Raw genomic sequence first — 10,269 nt, forward strand, 5'->3', positions numbered from 1 at the left:
TGCTTCATGCAGGACAGTGAATATTTCTCCAGTGGGCACAGGGTCAGTTTTCACTTAGATAAAGGGGTCTGCGGCTCAATACATAAATAAAAAATGAAAACCACTGTTCAAGAGAAAAAAATACACTCAAGTTATAAAAACAGATCATCAGCAGCAAAACAAAAGTGTTCACCTACAGAAAACCTTAAAAATGTAAAGTGTGATAGGATAATCCATGCAGACTGAGAGGGTTTCCAAAATATGGGTGACCCCATTATAATTTACACTTGCCTCTAGAAATGCGTTATGCAGTCTTTATCAGCTGGTCCAACATAAATGTATAGATTTGAGATTCATAACCAGCATTCAGGCTTAAAACAACAGCAACAGTAGCAACAGCAACCAAAACCCTATAAAATCAATAGCATCTAACCAATGGATAAGGCTTGGAAAGCAAAGGAAAATTCTACGTAGAAGTTAACTGCTTAAAAGATTGGTCATAATTTCCTGACATTTGGGAAGCATTCTAGAGTAACAGTTTCTCCAAATTCAGTCATTTGCCACCAACCTTCATGATTTTAGCTATTTTAGCCAAGCATTTCCTCACTGTTACTTCATCTGCTTCTTCAAATAGGAGCTTTCTAAAATTTAATTTGTTTTACTTCAGTACTTCTTTTTGGACTTTCTGTAAACAATAGTATCTGTGAAATTGTAGGTTTAATATGAAATTCTATGTATTTTTCTAATATCCTTAGAAATAAATGCATCACCAATAATATAAAAATAAAATGTTGTTCAGAGAACACCTGTTGTATAAGAGAACTTATATCTGGCTGGTGGGAGCAAGGGCCTTGTGCAACCCTTAAGGATAAGGAGTCTGAGGTCAGAGCACAGAGTTGGAATCCTGGCTCCACTCCACTGCGTAAGTGCTCTCAGTTTCCTCACCTGAAAAATGGGAAGGATAAAAGTAACTAATATATGGCATAGTTGAAAAGATAAAATTAGTGAATCCAGATGAACACCTTAACGTGTTTTGCATAAAGTAAAGCCTCAGGAAACATCAGCTGTGGTGTAATGATGATGGTAATGATTGATGACAACAATGGTGATGATTTACACGGACATAAAAATTACAACTGTAAAAAAAAACTGACAATTTCTATTTTAAAATATACTTTGACATATAAACATAATTAAGAAAATATGCTTTAGGTGTCAAGTCTCAAGATGGCTATTCAATATTGGGGGGTTACTTTGGGGTTTTGGGGGGAGGTTCAAAGATTTTATTTATTTGCCTGAGAGCATGCACAAGCAGGGGGAGTGACAGCCAGAGAGAGAGACAGAAGCAGGCTCCTCACTGAGCAGGGATCCCAATGTCAGGCTCAATCCGAGGACCCTGGGGGATCATGGCCTGAGCTGAAGATGGTCGCTTAACTGACTGAGCCACCCAGATGCCCCTTCAATATTGGTTTAATGCAACTTCACTTTGAAAGTATTCCAATGTGATCAGAGCAATCAAACTTTGCCCAGTATCTTCAATATAAAAATATCTACCTGTGAAAAAATAATATTAAAAAATCCATGGCGCTCCTGAGTGACTCAGTCAGTTAAACATCTGACTTTGGCTCATATCATGATCTTAGGACACTGGGATTGAGTCCAGAATGGAATGGGGCTCTTTGCTTGCTGGGGAGCCTGCTTCTCCCTCTCCCCCTGCCTGCTGCTCTGCTCTGCCTACTTGTGCACTCGTGCTCTCTGCCCCTCTCCCTGTCAAATAAGTAAATAAAATCTTTTTAAGAAAAAATCCTAACATGGTAATATAGGTCTTTATCCCATGGCCCAAAAGTACACCAAAATAAATGTACTTAATGTATATAAATAAAAGTTTTAAAGATATGAGCATGTTGTATTAAAATGTTTCATATGGAGGAAAAAAATAGAATTCCTGACATTTTAATATGGTGTTATTCATCAGCCATGGACTGAAATCTCAGGGTGAGAAAAGGGCCAGGCCAATGCTGAAAGGTTTCAAATATCAAACTATACTATTATGTCAGTGACCTAAGATCAATTAGCACCTTTCAATGACAGAAAAGGTTACAGTGAGACTCAGAGGTGTACTCTCTGAAACTATTTTAAACCACCATAAAAATGTGGTATTGATAACTCAAAATGGTTTCTATTTTTACATTAATCTATTTCATCTCTTTTTCTGAAAGACAGAAAAGGAGTTAGGGCAGTAAGGGTAGTGGTATTCATTTTCAGTACCTCTCAACTAGTAGAAACATAGCTGGATACATGAAAGAATCACAAAGTTCAAGAGGAAAATGGCGTATCACTAAGGCATATAATAACGTGCAGTGCCAGGAGCAATAGTAGATAACAGTGACATTTACAAAGTCTTCAGACCTTTTAAAAATTATCAAAACTGCTTGTACTGCACTTGAACACGGGATTCTTGTTTGTTTGTTTTCTTCCATTCAAGTTCAAACTAAAGGATGCCAGGTTTGGCTCCATGTACAATTTAATATTCAGTGAATATTCAGTGCCCCCCCATGTTAAAACAAATCTAACGGATGCAGTATTACATATACAGCGATTAAATACAGTGCTGAATCTCACCCATCTTGACAACGAATGCCTGAGAGATCATGTCATTTCTTAGTCCACTGGGAAAAATTCACCAGAGAGGCAGGTATATTGCAATGTCATCCATGCGTTCTCCTGTTGATTTCATGCACCTAGTAACCATTGTAACAAAATCCCCCAACTACATTTCTGAACAGTTAGTTTAAGATACTCCATAGGAAGTCACATTATAAGAGCTTAGAATGTGCAAAAATACTACTCATTTAAAAAAGAAACTGTCGTGGTTATATTTTCACTGAAAAAAATAAGGTGTTTGATAGACATCTGTTCAGTACTTCAATGAAAAGATTCAAAACAACTTCTGCTTTTGATACTACGCTTTTCTGTTTGTTTCTTAAATGAGTGATCTGAAATATTTACAACCAGACAGTACCTAATTTTAGGTTTTAAGTGCTTTAACAGCTCCGTGAAACATGATCAGCAGCTGCAATACAGAACTATGGTGAATAAAGTCCTTATAAAGGGGGCCTGTTTTTACTGAATGTTCAGTGTTCCTGCATTTACCTAATAGGAAAAAAAAAAAAAGATAATGAAAAAACATAATAAATACCTGTGCTCTTAAATTACTTAACACTTCAGTAAGTCTTAAAAGGATTATCTCCCCTCTTCTTGAATTCTCTATAAAAATGTGAAGTTTCCTTTGGTAAAATAAGGTTAATTTTATTATTTGAAAGTTAGAGTGTAAAAACTTCCCAACATCCTAACTCTTCATGACAATAGTTATGGCTTTTCTACCATTCTGCTTTTTAAAACTCTTGGATAAATTAATTTCAGTGCATAGATTTTTTTAAATGAAATACCAAGCCACATAAATATATTTTTAGACATGGCATCAGTCATTTAGAGCTTGCAACAGAGATTGAAAACATGAAACTGGACACTCTATTTCCCGTGGGTATGTAAAATTTATTTACACCCCAAATCACAACATAAATAAAAAGGAAACTCTTAGAAATGGAAAACTGAGTTTTCTTTTTTCTTCTAATTCAAAGAGATTTTTTAGAAGAAAAAATAAATTACAGCAAAATGACAAACTACTCATCTGCCAGGCTCTCTTCAAAAAAGAAACTTTTATGTAAAGGCAAATTTTTTTTTCAGTTAGTTTCTACAGAGCCTCTAGAATGTAGCATCTGTATTTCCTAATATAAGAATAATGATTGCTCCTGAACCAATTTCTTCTACAAATCTTAGGGTTTACTTTTTAATTTTAAAATTTGAACACATGATTTAAATATTACCTATGAATAAATGCATAAAGATTTCCATTTTGTATAAGAGAATTTAACTTTCTAACATCCAATGAAATAAATACTTCCTAGTAAAAAATAAATATTTTTATTTCAGTTATAATTGTGAAACGAGCACTGTGATGGCCTTAAAATGTTGAAGGGTACTCTTGTCAGGTAATTGACAAAGGAAAACAGGATTCTGAAAGCCACATTGATTTTAAACTTTCATTTGTTATGAAAGACAAGATATGTCCCTAACGATTAAAAAAAGGACAGTTTACAAATAATCTAATTTGTTGCTTTCAAAGTTGTAACTGTCAAAAGTCTTAACATTCTTTCTTGTACAGTCATTTCTAAAAATTGGTTTAACTCTGAATGACTACAACTTTTAATCGGGTGGAACAAACTATTTTTATGGTTTATAATAACAATAAAAATGGATGCGGTTATATCTGCCTTTGGTATTGTTGCCATAAAAATCAGATTCTGGCAGTCTCGCTCCACACAAAACAGTCTGTCTCTTGTTACTACTGCTACTTATTCCTTGGGATAATGTTATTTAAACTCACACACACATACAAATGCCTTTGGGTGCAGTCTCCTAAAATGCACCACACCATGTATCAAATATTTTGTTTTAGGATTCTCTCCCCTCCCCCTTTCCTCATTTTTTGGTTCTTCAGCTACAAGATGGCCAGAAACGTTATAAAAGAAGAAGAAGAAAAGGAAACATTTCTACTTAAAACCAAGTTCTGCCCAGGAAAGATTACCAAGTGCAATTCTTTGTCCTGATGGGGTTTTAAAAATAAAAACAAAAACAACCTACCCAACAAAAAACCATCATTGACTTTCAATACTGCCAGTCACTGTAAATGAAACTTCAGAAGCTGCTAAAGGAGAGTCTGAGGTTGTTAAAGGCTCCTAAGGCTCCCACCTAAGTCCCGAAGGAGCCCGCACAGAGACTGACAAACGCAGAAGGGTGCAAAACGTGGCCGCTGAGGAGAAGGGCAACAAAATGCCATATTCCAGAAGATATGTTTCGCTACATCAATTACGTTGATCCCAGGGTGCCAAGCCAAAAGGGGTAAGGGAGAAAGAAAACTGTTAAGTATGAGCTCTTAATGTGAAACCTAACCTGTTGGTTCTCTTAGGTATCAGATTTTGGAAGTGTCTGTAATGACAGCCAGGAAAGCAAATTAATGGCCAAGGGCCCACTGGGTTTGAACACGAGACTCCTGTTACCTCCTCACAGATCAGGTACACAACACACACGCACGCACACAGAGATGCTCCACGTGGAACTGCTCCGAAACCAAAACACACGCCCCGTCGCTATTCTGCACCTTGGCAGAAAGGGCCCGGGGACCTGAGCCTTCCTCCACTGCCCTCAGGTTGGGATTCATGAATGACTGACTGCCCGCTCCGGAGTGCTGCGGAGGGGAGAGAGGGGAGAGGAGATTGTCTCCAGACCCTCCCCTCCCACCCACCCACCCACACACTCTCCCAGAGCACAGACCCCACTAGCCTTCAAGAGAAGGAGCCAGAGAGGTGGCGGGGACTGACCCTGCCATCCCAACGAGGGACTGATGGCTCTCCGGTTTCGCTAGCGCCCTGCCATGGGACTCGGTCCGCAAATTTCCTTACTGTTCCAAGCTGTTCAGATAAATGCTTACAAAGAAAGGGACCTCTTTAAAGTGTTACTAAACGAAAGTTCTGGCTGCTGTGTGGCGCACAATAAAACAAGCCCACACGCGGTCTCCTTCCGAATCCGGCTTAACCACGCGAAAACAGCCGTTTCCAGTGCCTCCACCAACCCCAGACCCAGCAAACTTTGAAAGGAGAGAAAACCTGCTCTCCGCAGCCAGGTCCCTCCGTTTGAAGAAGTTATAATCCCTCCATGGCATCCGCGTCCGGAGCCAATGAACGCGACTCCTCTGACAAGGCGCCTCTAATTTCACGGACCCTGGCAAGCGGCAGGAAACATTCGGTCCACGCCGCATGAAAACTATTAAAGTGGGATGGCCGCAGTTTAAAAGGCCGGTTCGTGCCTCGAGATTAGAGCACATGCAGGGTACGAACACACGCATGCAGCATCGTGAAAATGCCAGGAGCCTGGGCCCTCCACGGGACCCCGTCAGCATCTCTGCGTCAGGCTTATCTAGGGGGTCATCAAAGTAATAAACAGCACTGGAAGGATGTCGGGGAGACATCGGGCGCGCACCCCCGCGAGCCGGGCAGCCTGAGTACAGGTGGGGAGCCGTCCTGCCGCGGCCCTGCAGCAGCCCCGCAGGCTTGGAGAAGACCCACGGGGCGCCGGGTGTCCTCCCGGGCAGAAGGCACCACTGCAGCCCGGCGGCATGGGCCTCGGGCGGGCGAACTGCACTCAGCCTTTGGGAGCCCGCGGGGAATCGGGGTGCACACCCCGTCCCGCCCCCACGTTCCCTGTTCCCCGGGCTCCGCGTCCCCGGCAGAGCCGCGCGCACTTTCCCGGAGAGAGTTCACAGTCTCCCCGCAAGCCGGACCCTGCGGGCGGGGACGGGGAGAAGGGACACTCACCTCCTTGAAGCCCGGACCGCCTCGGGATCTGAAGTTCAAGTGTCTGTCCCAGCCGCGGACCCGTGCGTCTGTATTTAGGTATTTACTCTCGTTCCTTCCAATGTCGGAGCTTCCCCTTCGCGTTGTGCCTCTGGTGAAAACAGGACATCCCCTTCGGCCACCCCCCGACAAATAGCGTACACTAGTGGGGGAGAAACGGGGCGGGGGGAGAAGCCGGCTCCGAGGGGGAGGAGGAAAGGAGAGGAGCCAAAACTCTGGACTAAGGGGTGGGGAAAAAGTGGAAGAAAAGAAAAAGAGCGCGCGCACAGCCACCGCTGTCGCCACTGCCCCGCTTTTCCCTAAGCTCTTCCCCCCCTCTGAACCGGAGCGACAACTTCACGTGGACAGGCTCGAAGTTTTGCGCGGAAGCCGGGAGCGGCTGAGCGTGCGCCGCGCCGCGGGCAGCCTTGCACTTGCGCGCGGGATTGGGGGCGGGGGACGCTGCCGCCGGCGCCCACGGCCACTGGAGGCCGCTGGGGGGGCCCGGGGCGGGCGGCGCGCAGGGACCAGCTCGTTTTTATTCGACCTCGCTGACTGCCTGTTGTCATCGTTCGAGGTCCCGCGTGGGGACCGCTCGGGACCCTTGGCGTCCCCGGTGGCACCGCAGTAATCTCCGCGTCCTCCGCGCCGCCCCCACCCCGCCCCCACGGGCCTGGCGCCGGCTGCTGCCACCCGCGATTGAGGGGGGAGGGACCCGCAACCGCACTCCTCTCCCCGAACGAGGGCACCGCTGTCTGCCCCCACCTGCTTCTGCGGGACAGCCCAGGGGTTGCCTCCCACTCCGCCGCTACCCAGTCTACCCGGGTGTAGGCCACTATAGGCCCCCTGTCGGATTCCTTTCCACTTACCCCAGGGGAGAAAACAGAAGGGACTTCGCGTGCTTGCAAAGACGTAAAAGAAAAACCAACCCTCACCAGTCGTAGGGGACGAAATACCCTTTTGCGTGAAGATGTATGCTAGCATGGAGTAAGCAGTCTGGGGGTAGGCTTGCTGGGAAGGGCCTGGGCCCCTTCCAGCGCTGGGCACAGGTATAGGCATCCCTTCCAGACGCCCAAAGGTCAGGCAGCGTCAGAGCTTCCCCAGGCACATTGCTGAAGTGACATTTCAGAGCCTAGGCCTTATGCGCCTGCTTTAGGCACCCACATAAGATTTAGTATTCTATACGAGCATAAGTGTATACCACAACCAGAGGCCACAGCAAAGTAGACAATTAAAAAATACATAAATTTTGCATCCATTTAATCATCTCTCCCTGAAACCTATTGTCTATTCTTCTTTAATTGTCACATCCATTTAAAGTGCATTAATTTATTGAGAATATATGTCAGTCATTACACTGGTCCCTTTTGGTAGGTGTATGCTCATTTAATTTTCACAACTCTAAGGTGGTTATTGTATGGTGGTTATTTAAGCCCTGACAAGAGATAAGGAGACAAGGCCCAAAGAAACCTAAGTAACTTTACCGAAGACAACCCAATGGTCTCTAACCACAAAGCCTATGATTCAACATGCAGCTCCTCACATCACCTTAGATGTGGTGGTACAGATTACAAGGTAACGAGTAGAATTTACTCCTATTCAAAGAAAATTTAGTTTTAATGTTTTGTCAACTTAAATTATTTTCTGTAAAAAGTTCAGAAAAATATTTCCTCCTTTATTTCAGCTTGGTCTTTTCTGACTGCCACAAGGACTCTCGGGTTTAAAAACAAACACCAGTATTGAATTGTTATCATTACAGCTTATGTTTTAATTAGTGAGGGATTATCCACGATTATGAACAAGCAATGGAGTAAATTTAAAGCAAGGTTGTAAATTTAAACTGATAAAGGCACTCTCTGCTACCCTCACCATTCTGTCAATCTTGCCTGCAGATTTATTTTGAAGGCCTAGACCTGCCAAAAACCGTGTTCCTTTTTCTGCTTCTCGAGGTGGAAAGGGTTTTGGTGGCGGATATGGTGCAAAAAGCATTTGGAGCATGATCTGCAGCACGTTGTGGCATGAAGAGGATGTCGGTTAATATACACATAAGACAGACACATCAGTGAGGGGGTGCCTAGGTGGCTCAGTAAGTTAAGCCTCTGCCTTCGGCTTGGGTGGTGATCTAAGGAGTCTGCTTTCCCCTCTCTCTCTGCCTGCCTCTCTGCCTACTTGTGATCTCTGTCAAATAAATTTAAAAAAAAAATTCATTAACTTGGCAGATCTTATTTTCCCCCATTTTACAGGTGAGAAAATTAAGGGCTCAGAATTTGTAGCAGCTTCCTAATAAATGGCAGACCTAAAATTCAAACCAGACTCTGTGGAACCCCAAAGACCACTGTTAGCCACTGTGATGCTATTATTATTCAGAGTAGTCAGAAAAATAGTAAATATTTTTAGTACACTGTGTGTGTTTGAATGACTGTTACCAAATACATAAAAAGTAAGTGCAAATGCTAAATTTCTCTCCTCATAAGGCCACAATTTTTGAATTTCATTTTGGTATGAAAAATTACTTCTAAATAAAGGTGGGGAGATGCACAATTTGGATACAGTAAAATTTCATACTCTAGCATATTGTTCATACAGATGTAATTTTTTGCATGGTTTTTTACTCCCTTCTAAAATCAGATTTTTACTAAGACTGACCTTGCTTTCAATTTACTTTGTCCCCATCTGATTTTTTATATACCTTTATAAAAATGTATTTACAGAAGTTATTTTTTAAAACCTACAATTATTTCACAGTACTAGTATTCAACTTCTTATTACTATCTTCGAGTCCACCTAGTCTTAAATGTGCATGTATTACCTGGACACTAACAGGAGTGATATAAAATGTCATATATCAGTCCAAGTTTGAAATAAGAAATTGAGCATAGGAGGGGCGCCTGGGTGGCTCAGTTGGTTAAGCGACTGCCTTCAGCTCAGGTCATGATCCCAGAGTCCTGGGATCGAGTCCCACATCGGGCTCCCTGCTCCTTGGAGAGTCTGCTTCTCCCTCTGACTTTCTCCCCTCTCATGCTCTCTCTCACTGTCTCTCTCTCAAATAAATAAATAAAATCTTTAAAAAAAAAAAAAGAAATTGAGCATAGGAAACAAAGAATTTTGAGGTTGTACTGGCAAAATGTATTGCTTGTTTAAATAAGCATTATTTCCAGCATTTCTATTGAGTATCACTTTTATAACTATTGCTATATCCTCTGTAATAATTTAACTTAATACTTTTCTTTAAACTATTTGTATTAAAAGTTTATTTGACAAAGGAAACTTCTTATCATTATCATAAGTGGAAAAAATCAATATTATTTACCATAAGTAGAAAACAACCTTGCAAATGAAACGGTATTATGTAAATAAAAATTATTTATTCCAAGCCCCCTAAAATTATTTCACCCACAAGTTTGAAAAACACTGCTTTAAAGAATTACATTCCTTATGTCCCTCAGGCTCTCCAAAACATATTTTCAAGCCTTTCCTTTCTTTTACTGTAGAGAAACATTGAGTCCAAGATGCTTTGAGGTGTTACCTTTAAAATTCTGTTTTAATTCAATTATTGGTTTCCTTGCCTAAAATATACACTTATGAAGTTGAGGTGTCTTTTTAAAGTTAATTTATTTTTTATTGTTTTCCTTAGCATCTTACTTGTGTTAAAATTCGAACAATTCATAAGTATACAATTAAAAACCAAATTAGTCTCTAGAGAGACTATACCAGTTACCCTGTACTCTCCCCTTCCACCTGACCCCTCAAAACTTCATCATAGGCCTTAACCTCTGAGAGAGAAACTCCCAACTGTTAACCTCGTGAAGTGGCGGCATCTATTGGCCTCATCTGGTAC

The 10,269-nt window shown here is 42.1% G+C and overlaps 1 protein-coding gene across 1 annotated transcript in view; it reads right to left on the minus strand.

Annotated features, from left to right (window-relative positions):
- EYA4 (EYA transcriptional coactivator and phosphatase 4) overlaps positions 1-6,727 on the minus strand; it is a 275,490-nt gene extending 268,763 nt beyond the window's left edge. Inside the window, exon 1 of the mRNA XM_046006790.1 lies at positions 6,414-6,727. The gene's annotated coding sequence lies outside the window, so the exon portion shown is untranslated. The remainder of the gene's footprint in view (positions 1-6,413) is intronic.
- Positions 6,728-10,269: the final 3,542 nt, after the last annotated feature.

The sequence above is a fragment of the Meles meles genome, chromosome 5, assembly GCF_922984935.1.
Source record: "Meles meles chromosome 5, mMelMel3.1 paternal haplotype, whole genome shotgun sequence".
NCBI classification, from domain to species: Eukaryota; Metazoa; Chordata; class Mammalia; order Carnivora; family Mustelidae; genus Meles; species Meles meles.